Below are 13,939 nucleotides of genomic sequence, written 5' to 3'. Positions count from 1 at the left end.
CTTTCTACATAACTGGCTTGTTGTCCCACCTTCTCATTGTCCCTACTTGGAATCATTTTTTGAAGTTAAGTTGTTAACTGATGCGGCAGTTTATCCGATGACACCGCCACAGTGAAGGCCAGGGAAGCTTCTGGTGGAATCAGGGCCTTTCACTTAGCACAAGAGCTGCTCTGGGGGGGTAGGGAGTGGTGGAGGTCACATCCTGAAAGCGGTGAACACAGTTCTACCCTCGGGTGTCCTGTAAGCCACCCCCACTTTTGTACGGCCAGACATTCTCAAACTTGGGCATAAAAGAATCAAACAGAAAGCTTAAAAAAAAAAAAAAACCCAACCCCACCACCAGTAGCAGTGTCACTTGGGAACCTGCTAGAAATGAAAATTCTTGGGCCCATCCCAGACCCATGGACTCAGAAACCCTCGGGTTAGGGCCCAGAGATCTGTGCCTTAATAAGCCCTCTAAGTGATTCTGACTCAAGCTGAAGTTTCAGAACCGCAGCTCTATTCAGTTCCCCATAACCACTTCAAACAGGGCAGATCCAAATTAATCTTTCTTACAGATCAGGTTTCCATGTCAGCATTTGTTAAAGAAAGGGTTCTGTGGCTTGAAAAATGCTTGGTACTAGCTTGTGTCTCATTATGTGCTTTGTGACTCTGGGAGGATGGAGCAGCCAGGATGCTACAGAGAGAAAAACCTCGTGTTACTTTTCTGCAGCAGCTCTCAGTAACGCAGACTGCGAGGAGGGATGGTGGACACGAGGATGGGGACGGCGGTGGGGGGGCGACCGGTGACATTTACAAGGTGTTAGGCGCTTTTCTAAGACCCTTCCACTTACGAGCCCACTGAATCTTCACAGCCGCCCCCATGAAGTGGCTACTGTTAGAATTTAAAGTATTTAAAGTTACCAAATTTTAAACATCAGGACACTTCTGGTTTCCATTTTTAAAACTAAAACACCTGGCAACACAGGGCTGGCGTTCCTGCCTGGGGAAAACCAGCTGGGCGAAGCCGCAGCCACCCACCTTCGACAGGAAAAGCACTCGCAGGTTCAAAGGTCCCGCCCCCAGCCCCAGGCTCCTTAATCATTTCATCAGTGCCTGGCGCTGGAAGGCGTGAGTTTGGGGCACCTGCTCTGAAAAGAAAATGTCTACGTCTATTTGTCTACAGAGGGGGTGGGGACGGGGAAGAGAGGGACCAGGGAGTCAAAGCAGGGTGGAAAGGCTTGGAGGGGGAGCCACCTACATGTGTGCGCGCGCATGGGGCACGTCCTGTAGGTCACTCTAAATCAGGAGTATTTCTAATTCCTAAATATCTCTGAACCAATCGCCTCCTGCCTTTTCCCGCTGCCACCGACTCAGCTGAAGTCTCCTCCAGCTTCTGATTATCACAGAACTTACTGTACTAGTTCCCTCCCAGAGTCTTTCCCAGCTTCGATCCAAGCTCTATACTGCCTTAAGAATGTTCTTTCTAACGTATAAATCTAACCATTTTGCCTTCTGGCCAAAAACCTTTCATGATTCCACATCATTATAATAGCAGCTTTCAAACTAAGACACAGAACCTGCTCTGTAATGAGAAAGCTTACCTGGGGGGTAAGTATATTAAAAAAGATGATCGTGGCACTGCTCTCACTGCCCCTCACAACTGAGTTCTCCCCTTCTTCCCGGGCACCTGTGGTTGTTCAGCAAGACATTCCATTCCTCAGCCTCCCCCGAAGCTGTGCACGGCGTGTGACCGAGGAGGGCTGAGCAGGCAGGAATGGCAGCATGTCACCTGTGAGTCAGCTCCAAGTTAAAACAGCCTCTTTGGATCCGGGGACACTCAGCAGGCAGTAACTCAGCTTCCCCATGTAGACGTGGACAGTTCTCCTAAGGGACGGCCCAGCAACACGATGGCGAGAACCCAAGTCCCTGAAGGGCTTCGGGGAAGACAGCTGGCGTGCATGCCCAGACGAGCACGCCGGTCACTGCGGAACTGAACTCTGGCCTCACTTAAGCTGGGGCTTATTTGGCCTTTGTATGACTGCACCTTAATCTTACCCTGAATTAATACAATTTGATTTGGACTTTTAACCCTTTGAGAAAGCAAGCCAATGCTGAATTGAAGGTCCCAAGAGCTAAGAAAATTCTATGCTCCCCAAAGTAACAAAAAACTAAAACCACCACCCACATACCCAAACTAACAAAAATAATTAACGTGCTGAATCTCCTGGAAAAAAAAAAGTTGGCAGAGAGAAGACATGCCCAGGCCTCTCCTTTGCAGACACGGCTCAGGCTGGTCGCGCTCTAGGTCCTGCTTTAAAAAGCAGAGCAAAGCAGAATACGGCAACGTGTAGGAAGTGTGCGGACAGAAAGCTAGTGTTCCTTTCATGAAGACACACAGAGGGGAGGCTGACAGGCCGTCTGAAAAGAGCAGGCAGTCCTGGTACCTTCCTGCATCTCCCCCCGAGGTATAACCAGTGACTAAAAGGCGACACAAAGAATAGGAAGATGGCTACGGCGCAACCCGGCTACGCCACAAACGACCCTCAGCTCTGGGAAGGCCACTCCACTTTTCATTTCCCTTCCTGTGGTTCAGTTACGTCAGTATTGCCCAGACTTCTGGCACTTGTATTACTTTTATAATATTTCACCATATTGGCATCACAGGTGAACCAGTATCCCTTTATTTCTCTTAAAATTCAGCTAGTTTTTAACTTACATACCCACTTTACTCCTGTTCTAAATAATAATACCCATGAAATCACCAGATCCTTGAGTTCATTTTATTTTTGTAGTATATGTTAAAATATAAAAAAATAAACCTAAATGCGCAATTGTCACCTGACATCACCTCACTTGTCAGCAGGGATGTGCACCTCGTGCTGTGGGGAATACTGGATGTTGACAATCTCACTAGCGTTAGAATTTTGTGGCCTAAGTCCAGTCTCAGTGACAAACCCCACCAAGGACAGCTAGGTCTATGAGTGCTCTAAGCGCTAAGGTCACAACAGGGTAAATGGAGATGTGACAACTGGCTCGGCTTTTAACTCTAGAACTACCGTGTGCCCTGGTGGTGCCCTGCATGTACCGGAACTAGGGTTTCATAGGGCAAAGATTTAAAAAAGTTATTCAGGCTATTCAGGTCTATAGCAGGCAAGCCAAGTGGCGCCAGGAACACCGTTTGCCCAAGGACAGTCATGTACATTTCAGCCCAAGATGCACGGGAGAAAGTCAAGAGTGGTAGAGAGGCTGGGCTTCCCATGTGCAGCGTTAGGTAAGAAATGTGCTGTTGGTTCGGGGTGGCAAGAGCCACAAAAGATCGACAAAAGAACACGGTATCTTTGCCGGTGCCACACTGGTTCCAGAGGGCAAGCTAACAGCAAGCAACTTAGCAGAAATCTTAAAGTTTTCCCAAAACGGCCACCTTCCTAAATCATTCTATATTTTACTGTTTTTTTTTTTCAAAGTTTACCTCTGAAAGGAGAAGAGAGCATCACAGTGGTAATCTTAGTCAGAAAACATAAGGTTTTTTCCTTTGAATAAGAATCACGTAGCTGTGGTTACCACCTGTTTCTGACAGCCTTGTCAGAATGGATACTGAATAATCCAACCCTGCTCTCCTTAAAACTGGGCATCATCAGATACCTTATTTGCTCTACTTCTTGGTCATGTGCCAGTAATTGAGAGGAATGTTATACCATCCGATATTCAAATTAAAGACAAAGACCCTAGGGAACAGTAACTTCAGTCGGGAAAATTAAAGGAGAGTTGAGGGGAAAGAGGAACCAGACAAGAGAAGCAAAATCACGTGCATCGTAAAGCGCTCGAGAACCAAAGGAAAGTCCTTTCACAGCATTGGCTCCTGCCCTGGGAGCATCTTTAATGACCCCTGATGCAATTCACTGAACAACATTCTATTAAGTTCCCTTTTGCCTGGTTGGCAGTTGCCCCCAAAAACGTTCAGAATATAACTTTCTGCCTAAAATTGGTGCATTTATCACATATCTTTAAAAGCAGAAACAAGTAAGGCAGAATCTTTGCATAACTTTCAGTTTCTAAAGTAATGTTATTGCCCTGCAATATTTTTACCCCTTGAGTTGTAAACTTCACAAAAAATGCTCAGAAATAGACTGTAACACAAGTACCTCTTGCTACGTGAACTCTTTCTAACAAAATTCAAAACGTCATTCTAAGTGAAGTAAGCCAGAAAGAGAAAGAAAAATACCATATGAGATCACTCATATGTGGAATCTAAAAAAACCAACCAAACAAAGCATAAATACAAAACAGAAATAGACTCACAGACACAGAATACAAACTTGTGGTTTTCAAAGGGGCTGGGGGTGGGAAGAGATAGACTGGGATTTCAATATTGTAGAATGGATAAACAAGATTATACTGTATAGCATGGGGAAATATATACAAAATCTTATGGTAGCTTACAGAGAAAAAAATATGACAATGAATATATATATGTTGATGTATGAAAAATTGTGCTCTACACTGGAATTTGACACAACATTGTAAAATGATTATAAATCAAAAAATTTTAAAAAATGAAAAAAATGTTTAAAAAAAGTGAATGAATTTGGACTACAAGAATACTAATATTTTCATTGTATATGAAGGTAAAAAGAGTCTGTTTAAAAAATAGAAAATAATCAATACTTTGAGATAAAATTAGGAAAAACTCTGTCAAAATCTCTGGCTCCCCGCAAACCACACGCTTCTCTCCATGCTCCCATTTCTCTGACAGCAACACTTGTTAACGTGCTGGACGCTCTGCTGCCAGCTCCTCTTCCAGTCTGTCACCTCCTCTGACCGTCAGCCTCAGGGGCCTCACAGGGGAAGACAGGGTTTGTTCTGTAAGTGGCCCCGTGGGCTGTATCCTTTCTGTAGAGACACTTTCTTGCATCTTGATGACTAAGAACACGCTTCACATCCACCAAGAAATGTGCTCTCAGCCTCCGGGGACACGTGGCCCTTGCGTTTCATGTTTGGTTTTTCCACTTTAAAAAGACACATGGATACAAGAAATATTTCACTTTTCTTCTTAACTCTACCGAAAGGAAAAGGAAAGCACAAGAAAAAAGGACAGTGTGAGAGTGACGACAGTGGCCCTGAGTGACAGGAGGTGGAGGAGGCAGTGAATAGGTTACAGCCCAACCACAGGTGGACAGCCAGGCGCTGCCCGGCTCCGGCCAAGCAGCCAAGCCCAGGGTTGCCAGATCTCCCAGGTATTCCAGGGAAGCCAGGAAAACCCAAGTCTGAAACGTCAGCAACGATGTCCCATTTCCTAAACATGGCATGAAGGCCAACACAGTGCGAACTAGACAGATCAGCCCACCACCTGCATCCTCCACCCGCCTTCTCTCTTTGATGTTTTCATTAAATATAAAAGTTTATTCCAACATTTCCCATCACTACTATCTGCCTAATCAGTTCACCTGCCTATTCTTTTGTTCCTTCCCTCACTTTCTGATTCATTCAAGTACTCAACGAATAGGAAACACACACCCACCATGCGTCTGGCGCTGTGCTAGGGAGAGAACAGACAATTATTATGAGCAGACAGAGAAGGCCTTTTCCCGTGGCATTTCCATGCAATTTAACGGGGGAGACAGACACTAAAGTAAAATAGATCAAAGATGACTCAGTTTCACTTGTGTCAGGACCACGAAGTGTCAGTAAAGCACGGCCCACTCCTCCCTGGCTACAGAAGACTCCACTGCGCGCAAACCATCTCCACTGACGTCTCCCCACCAGCTCGGAAACGTACGTCCAGACGCCACCGCTCGGAAATGAGCGGGCTCTCACGCCTGATGGACTCAGACAAACTAAGCCTACAATGTACGAGCTCCCTGAAGCGGGTTTCTATCTCATTTCCAGCCATTTTCACTACCTCCATCTTTGTGGCCCTTCCTTCCAGGAGGACTGGACTCTGTTCTAACCCAGAAACACCATGAAACTTCTCTGATATCCTACATCAGATCTGACCCCTATTTTCTGAATCCCCGTGGCAACTTAAAATACTCTGTGATCCTTACAGTAGCTGCCTCACATTATGGGTCTCTGAATGCTTGTCCCCTAACAGACTGTAAGCTCCCCAAGGGCAAGATCTGGGTCCTATTCACTTCGATACTCGTGGACCTACCTGGTCCAATGATAAACATTTCTTGCATAAACACATGCTAAATTAAAAAAAAGTTTTGTCTGCCTGAAAAAGATGGTTAAATTCAAAAGAGAAGATCAACATTCTCATCATTACTGTTAGCAGTCCTCCTAAAATCGCACTTCCACAACTAACCCTAATGTCATAAACGCTGTATTATACAGTGCTAAACTGCATCATCTAAGCACTTTCAAAGCTGAATCATAACACCTCCCTGCTTTATAGGTAAGAAGTTATTCCCAAGATAAAAGCATATTAAGCCACAGGTTTATAATACAGTTGAACATGCCTGACCTTATCAAAAACCATAAATTCTGCTGACTACCACCTCCCCCACTAAAAGAAGCAAGGGCTTTGTGGAGAAATGGCTGTGCCCAAGGCTGAGATGCAGTGAGCCTGGAACATCTTGATGTGCCAGAAAGTAAGAAACTCCTCAAAAAACTGATGGGGACATGTCAAAAGACAGCTTGAAGAGGCTCTCATTGGTCAAATTTGGGGACAACTGAGTAGCAAGGTATACAGTTGTCCCTCGGTATCCATGGGGGAGCTGGTTCCAAGACCACCTCCAGCCCCACGGAGTCTGCCAATGCTCAAGAAGTCCCTTATGCGAGATGGCACTTCCTCCCCACATAACCTACATCCTCCTGTAAACGCTAAGTCACCTCAGATTACTTAAGATACCTAAGACAAGGTCAACACTATGTAAATGGTTGATAACAGTGCACAGCAAATTCAAGTTTTGCTCTTTTTGGACCTTTCTAAAATTTCTTTTCCCACGTATTCTCAATTCCCAGTTGGGTGAATCCCTGTATGTGAAACCCACAGATATGAAGGGCCGACTATATAATGATACAGTGAATTATTACACATTGAATAAAAAAAGAGTCCTGAGGCCAGTCTAATAACTTGAAAGGGGGTGGAGGTGGGAGAGGGAGAGAAGAATTCCAGTGTGGAGGAAATACATGAAAACAACAGAAAATCTGTATTTACAGCCGCCATTAGTGTAATTGATTTAAGCAAGAATCACCTATCTGAATGAGGAGGAACAGAATACTCAGTTAAGTAATCTTAGTCTTAAACAACCCTCCAGCCTAATACTCATCAATTACAAAGGGGGGGAGTTACCTTTGCAACGAAAAAAATCTGGCATTGTTACCAAAACACCAAACAGACAAACTGACATTACACACCTCTGATGGAACACACTGAAAAGGAATTAATACTGCCTATGAAGTATTCTGGCCAACATGTATTCACCTGAATTTAATCATGAGGAAACAATCATAAAAAGATAAAATCAAAAAAGATTAAATTCAGTGTGTGATCTCTGACTAGATCTTGAATTGAGGGTTAGAAAAAATGGAGGGGTACAAATAACGTTTTGGGGTAAACTGGGGAAAACTGAGTATTGGACAAGACTACTGTATCAACGTTAAATTTCCTAAGCACGTTCATTGGTTACGTAGGAGACATGTCCTTGTTTTTAGGAAAAACACACTGACGTATATAGGGGTGAAATGTCATTATGTCCACAGTCACTCTCCAATGGTTCAGAATATAAAGGTGTGTGTGTCAGCACGCATGCCCACATGTCTGTGCATTCAAAGAGAAGGAAAGCCAAGGTGGCAAATTGTTAAAATTATCAAATGTGCAATCTACCTTTCAAAAACAAAAGGCATTTGTCAGTCAAAATATCAAGAAGAAAAGCCATGCAAGCACTTTTTTTTTCTGGAAAAAAAAATTTAAATGTAACTATTATGAGCCCTAGTTGGTCAGGTGGAAAACTTTTCAATGCTATGACATTTTTGAGATGTTGTCATTACTAGTTTAAGAATTTTTCTGGCTATTCCCAATACATCTTAGAGGTTAACTCTGTTAAAAACTAAACACACAGAGTAATTGTGCTCAGCGCACACCTCCCCGTGAGTCTAAAATATAACAAGCAGCCGAATTCAAAGATCAGGGGAAACAAGTTGATGATTCAATGGAACCGGCCGTCTAAACAGCTACACACAATGCTGTTTTCCACTCAAGCCCCATTTCAAAGGAAAGTAGTTTTCAATGGTTGGTTGGTCAAAAACAACATTAAACAGCAAGCACTAAAAAGTTAATTGAATGTTTGCCAGAAAGAGTATGACTGGTTTTTATACTGGATAATTAATTTCTTTGTTTTTATAAGAATTTTAAAGAGTGGCCAACATGCACCCCGTGGGTAATTAACTTCACTCAAGAAAGACTTCGTACTTTTGTGGCATGGACCATGCTTAGGTTTGGGAACACTCCAAGAATGTTTTTGTTTTAAAATTTTACTTCTTCTTGTATTTCTTTTCTTTATCTTAAGGATGTAATTTAAGTGCTATAGTATTTAAACTCCATTACAAATAGCTTTAACAACATCATCGACAGTACGTGCCTAAGTAAATCCCCGAAAAGAAAACAGATTTACAATATGAGGCGCTCTAAAGTAAATTATAATCAAATGCAATGGATCTTAGTAACTTTTTATGTAAAAGCTAAAAATTTGTTCTGGGATTCTTGGTCTAGATTAAAAACAAAAAATCTGAACATCTCAAAAGTTTCCATGAGCCTGCGGAAAAGAAATTATAAACATTTATACACGCTACTACTTTATGAAATGTGACTTTAAAAAATAATTTAAAAGAAAAAAATAATAATTTAAAAAGATGAATATGGCATCCTAAGTGTGAACTATTTTGTGATGAATTTTCTATGATTAAAAAAAATTTATGATCTCTTGTTAACTTAAGATAAAAGTCACATGCTTCTAATCAAAATCTTTATTTTGTTACTATAAATCCTAAAGGGAAAAAAGTTCTATAAGACAGATTAAGGTAAAAATGAACACTATCCTATGACAAGTAAATGTGCCTTCCTTACATAAACACCTTCCTGATGTAATCTCCCTGAAAACTGGGGAAATTGCTTCTTAAAAATATCTTATGTATGACAATTTTTATAAAAAGTTTTTGCTGTACTGATTCTAAGAATCTGAATCATTTCATAACTTTCTACTTTGTATTTTCTGGGACTGGATTTCACAGTCCACATGACAGGGCACAAGAGTTTTCAATGATGCCAGCATTGCAATGTTTGTAAAACAGTAGCTGGCTGGCCAGCTCGCTGTTCAGCCATCCAATGAGTTACATATAAAACAGCCACCCATTTTATCCGAAATATCCTAGCTGGCAAAATCAATCAAAGTCCCCAGAAATGATACAGTATTCTAGTTAGTTCTTCATTAACATGATTTGGAGACAAATGCCTCTATTAAAAGTGTAACTTAATACTTATATAGAAGACTATTTATATTCTTCATCATTTCTTGGCTTTTTAAAAGAACAGAAGACTTACTTTGGCAATAAGAAGTAGCGGGAGGGAAACGGAGGAAAACAGAGGTGGCTACACTTCGGGTCTTGAGCCCCAAGGTGAAGGGGAAGGAGCCACAGCAATTAGCTAGATGCCGTTATCCAGTCACTGGATTTTGCTGGGACGTAAGCTTTGCACCATTATTCATACACATATCTACTCCTCTCCAAAGTGTTCTACTGGACAAGTAACGGGGAGGCAAACAAAGAAGAATTCCTATCCTGCCAGACACAAGTGGACGCTAGTTAATACAGCAAGCGAAGAAAATGAGGGAAAAGGTAACCCTGATCACAGGCCAAAAGATACTTTTCTTTAAAAATTACCACCATTCCACAATCTGGGGGGGGGGGGGGGAATCACTGTTAATATTAGGGTTTTCATTTTCTTTTAATGTTTTTCTATACATACTTCTATTTTCTCCCTCAGTAACTGAAATTATACTAAACAGTTTATATCCTATTTTCACCTAATGTTATACTATAGAGCACATCCCTAATTCATCTTCAAAACCATGATTCAATGAGTACTCAATAGTCTGTCGTATAAATAAGTTATTTAGTAATGTTCCTACTGTTGGACATTGAGTTTTTCCCTCCAACTTTCTCCTTCGTGCTCCTCTGTGTTCTTCAACACCAGCAGGACTGGAAGCTCCCTGAGGACACAGACTGTCTTTCGTGTTTGGTTCCCTGGCACTTAGCACTGCTGTACACAGACTATACACTTAAACGCCTGTTGACCTAAAAAGGGGCCAGGTTGTAATCTGGTCCTCTGGGTCGCAAAACTGAGTTTTATAGAGAAAGCAAGATTAAACAACCAAAGGAGGGGGAATTTCTGAATTAAGATGGTAGAATGACAGAGGGACTCATTTCTATCCCATCTCATCCTCCTGCCAAAAAAAAATTAAAGAAACTTAAAACAGTGTTAAATCCACAATGATAAAGGAGGCAGAAGAAGAGAGAATTATGGATAGAGATGTTGCTGTTTTCAGAAGGTGGAGAAAGGCTGACGGTGTGAAGGGAGAGGTAAGCTGATATTTAAAGCACCTGCAAAGAGAAATGCAAACGACTGCATATGCTGCTTCCCAGGACACGTGATGCAAAAGCTGGGGATCAGGGGCACCGGGTCCCGCGGAAGGTGGAGCAGGGGGCTGACGGGTGGAGCACGTCACAAGTCAGCACCCAACGGCCTTTCCAGCCTCAGTGGCCGGGCACCTCTTCCTTCTTCGCTGGCAGAGAACGCAAGGCTTTCCATCAGAGAAGGGGATTGAAAGAGTCCACCAAGTGCCAAGCAGTACAATGAAAGCAAAAAAAGCCCCCCTCCAAGGGCAAATCAGAGGGAAATTTCAAAATCTAAATTTTCTAGGGAGAAAATACTGGTAGAAATGTATTTTGAGCTTTGTACCTACTCTGCTGGGGGAAATATTAGGTTAAAGACAAGAAGAGAGAGAAACAGAGAGTGACCCTGTTTCCGTTTTTCTTAAAAGAGTTCCTTTGAGAAGAATGATTAGATAGATATGAGGTATATAGAAATATAAAAAGAGGTGGTGTTTTATTATGAGGATGAATTTCTGTAAGAAAGCGCCTAGTAAAAAGTGAGAATATCTGATAAAAGGTTGATACAGGCAAAACACAGGTAAGAAGCTGAAGCTGGAAGAGCAGGAGAGATAACCTTGGCGAGCACACATCAGACAGGCCAGAACGGTGTGAGAAGCCAGGGGGCCAATGAGAGGGAAGTGGCCGCAGTCAGGGCAGAAGAGGACCAGGAAAGATCTGGCTACAGGAGTGGAAAGAAGTGGCAAATATGATCAAAGATGTGAAGGAAAACAAGCAGATGAGGCACAAAAGGCAGATGAGATACACAGAGCACAGAGAACACTGAGTGATGGGAAGTTTGGTCCAGCGAGGAACAGCTGGCTCAGCAGGGATGCTGACAGGTCACTTCACAGGACGCATCTGCAGAAACTCACACCTGCACGGCCCCTCCCTGCTTCTTACGTGTGGATCTGATCTTGGAGAGGGACATGCCTCTCAAGTGACAAATTAAAAACCACAGATAAAACATTTCTCTCCATTAAGCCTAGACGAATTCATTGTTAAATAACAAAGCTGCTTTCAGTAATTTAGGTCTTTACATCATTCTCTCAAAAGATACTAAGAGCTCGTGAAATAAGTAGCAATTTTCCCAATATACATCTCAAATATTCAAAGACTTTAAAGCCTATTTATAAGACAAATTTTAATATGTTGAAATAAAGTAATGGAGAATTATTTCCATTTCAAATTCTTTGAGATTTCAACATAAAGATAGACGGACAACTGACCAACTGAATGACCAACCAATATATACATCACATACTGTTGGGACTTTGTAAGAAACAATGTGTTTTTAAAACCAATGTAAATTTTACAGCAGAACTGATAATTAGAGATAAATTTTTCGTTCTAATAATCTGACAATATATTCCATTTTACCAGGTTAGATTTAATATTTTAAGTCTTAAAATTTATGAAATATTATGTGCTGCTTTGTAAAAAATCATTTTTACTGTAACAGAAGAAAAACTAGAGTAATTGAGTTTTCATCTGCTCTTTTTTCATCTTTTTTTATATTTGCAAAATTTCTGCAATAAGTAGAATAAAGAAAACAAATGATAGTGCTTTCTCATGGAACTGGTATTTGAAAAAGGATCCCCCCCGCTCCCAGGCTGAATGCTCAGGAGCTGACACACACTAAGCCTGTGCTGCAGTCCCTGACAGACACTGCACGCTGACTCTGCTTATTGATACGTTTAGTTCAGTTCAGTTCATTAGTTCTTAACCAAGCCCTTACGCAACAGATAAAAGGGCACAGAAAAACCCAAACTCTTCCAGAGAAAAGGGGCAAAGTAAGCATTTACAATGTATATCTGAATTTTGTAACACATAAAGTTGTACACATGGTAATCGCTCAATAACTATTTAATGACTGAATGAATGATTAAACATGTGGGTCTTTAAATTAAATTTTTAAAAGAGGAGTAACTCTTACTTGTTAATATGAAAATTGGTTATAAGTTAACTACCAGCAAAAGTCACTCACTGTTACAATTTATACGCGCATTGTAATACCACAGAACACTATTGTGCTTGAGTTAACAAGCAAAGTAGAGATCCCATTTATGTTGGCAATGTTCCACAAACAACAAAGCCAAGTCCAGTAGATACAACATTTTCAAAATGCATGTAAACTATTTAGATGACTTCTTTCTGCTGACAATCCCAGGGGAGAGAAGAGAAAATGATGTGTTTTACCCTAAGAGCTCAAAGCTCTCTTGGGAGGTAATTCAATTGAAATTTTACATTCAGTCTAGCCAGGCAGTGATAAACAGATGCTCAAATTAGCTGCCTTACACCATAATCAAATATCTTAAGAAAAAAAGTTTCTAACAAAAATACAGAGAAGAGGGAGAAGAGAAGAAAGAGGGGAAGGAAAATGCTTTTTTTTTTTTTAAGCTTACTGACATTTTTAGGAAAAAAATGTTTTTATAATTTCTGTAAGTCGTATACCACAGGAATCAAGCATGCCTTTCAATACACTTACTGGTTAGTTCATAGGATGGGGCCAGTTAACACACAAACCATCAATTAAAAAAACTCAATTCATATTTATTTCTGAAATTGATATAATTTGCAGGGTTTTTTTTAAATGGTTGCATGTACAAAATTTAATTTGTATCTATGTCTTTTACTAGAAGCATCTTCAAGTCTTTGCTAAGAGTAACTAGTGGTACAAATAATAAATAAATAAAAGATGAAAGATTAAAACTCATTCACAAAATTACTCCCACATATCAAAATGGGCAAAAACCAGTAAAAGCAGCTAAAAAAGTGACTTACAACCAGCAACCAAGCAAAGAAAGATAAGTTCATCTATATCAAAATATCAAAAGCCAGCACCCTTCGTTCAGCTGACTCACGAGACTAGCAAATGCCCTTCATTGTTTGTCTAAAGCACACCTCCTGGTACTCCCCGTCTGCAGAAAGCATGCAGTTAGTCCCATAAATATTGGCCTCCACTAACTGAGCCGTACATTTACCAAAAATTAGTTGTGCTGTTTTCAGACTAGTTTTTGCTACCCATACTTGCCACCACAGCTATGTTACTTAATTAAACATTAACCAAGGAAATATGAGTGCCAACAGTGACTTGTTTCTAATGAAAACCAAACTGAGCACTTCGGAAAGCCTCAATATAGACTCGCCACTGAGGGGAACATGTCCGTTGATGTAAGTGCGGGCAAGGATTTAAAAAATAAACCAGAAGGATTAGAAGTAGAAATCTAAAAGGATCCGACACTGATTACTTTGCAAGTTTTGAAAGTTCTAACTTCACTTTAAAGAAAGTGAAACTGGAGATCACAGA

The 13,939-nt window shown here is 41.1% G+C and overlaps 1 protein-coding gene across 4 annotated transcripts in view; it reads right to left on the bottom strand.

Annotated features, from left to right (window-relative positions):
• The window catches only part of TAF3 (TATA-box binding protein associated factor 3), a 126,443-nt gene that overhangs the window by 63,461 nt on the left and 49,043 nt on the right, over nucleotides 1–13,939 (bottom strand). Inside the window, exon 1 of one of the 4 annotated variants that reach the window (XM_032473805.1) lies at nucleotides 1,584–1,924. The exons of the other annotated variants lie outside the window; for them this stretch is intronic. The gene's annotated coding sequence lies outside the window, so the exon portion shown is untranslated. Of the gene's footprint in view, nucleotides 1–1,583; nucleotides 1,925–13,939 lie in introns of those variants that run through there. 4 annotated transcript variants of the gene reach the window in all.

Source organism: Camelus ferus, chromosome 35 (assembly GCF_009834535.1).
Source record: "Camelus ferus isolate YT-003-E chromosome 35, BCGSAC_Cfer_1.0, whole genome shotgun sequence".
Classification (NCBI taxonomy): Eukaryota; Metazoa; Chordata; class Mammalia; order Artiodactyla; family Camelidae; genus Camelus; species Camelus ferus.
This window is presented reverse-complemented; position numbering and strand designations above follow the sequence as displayed.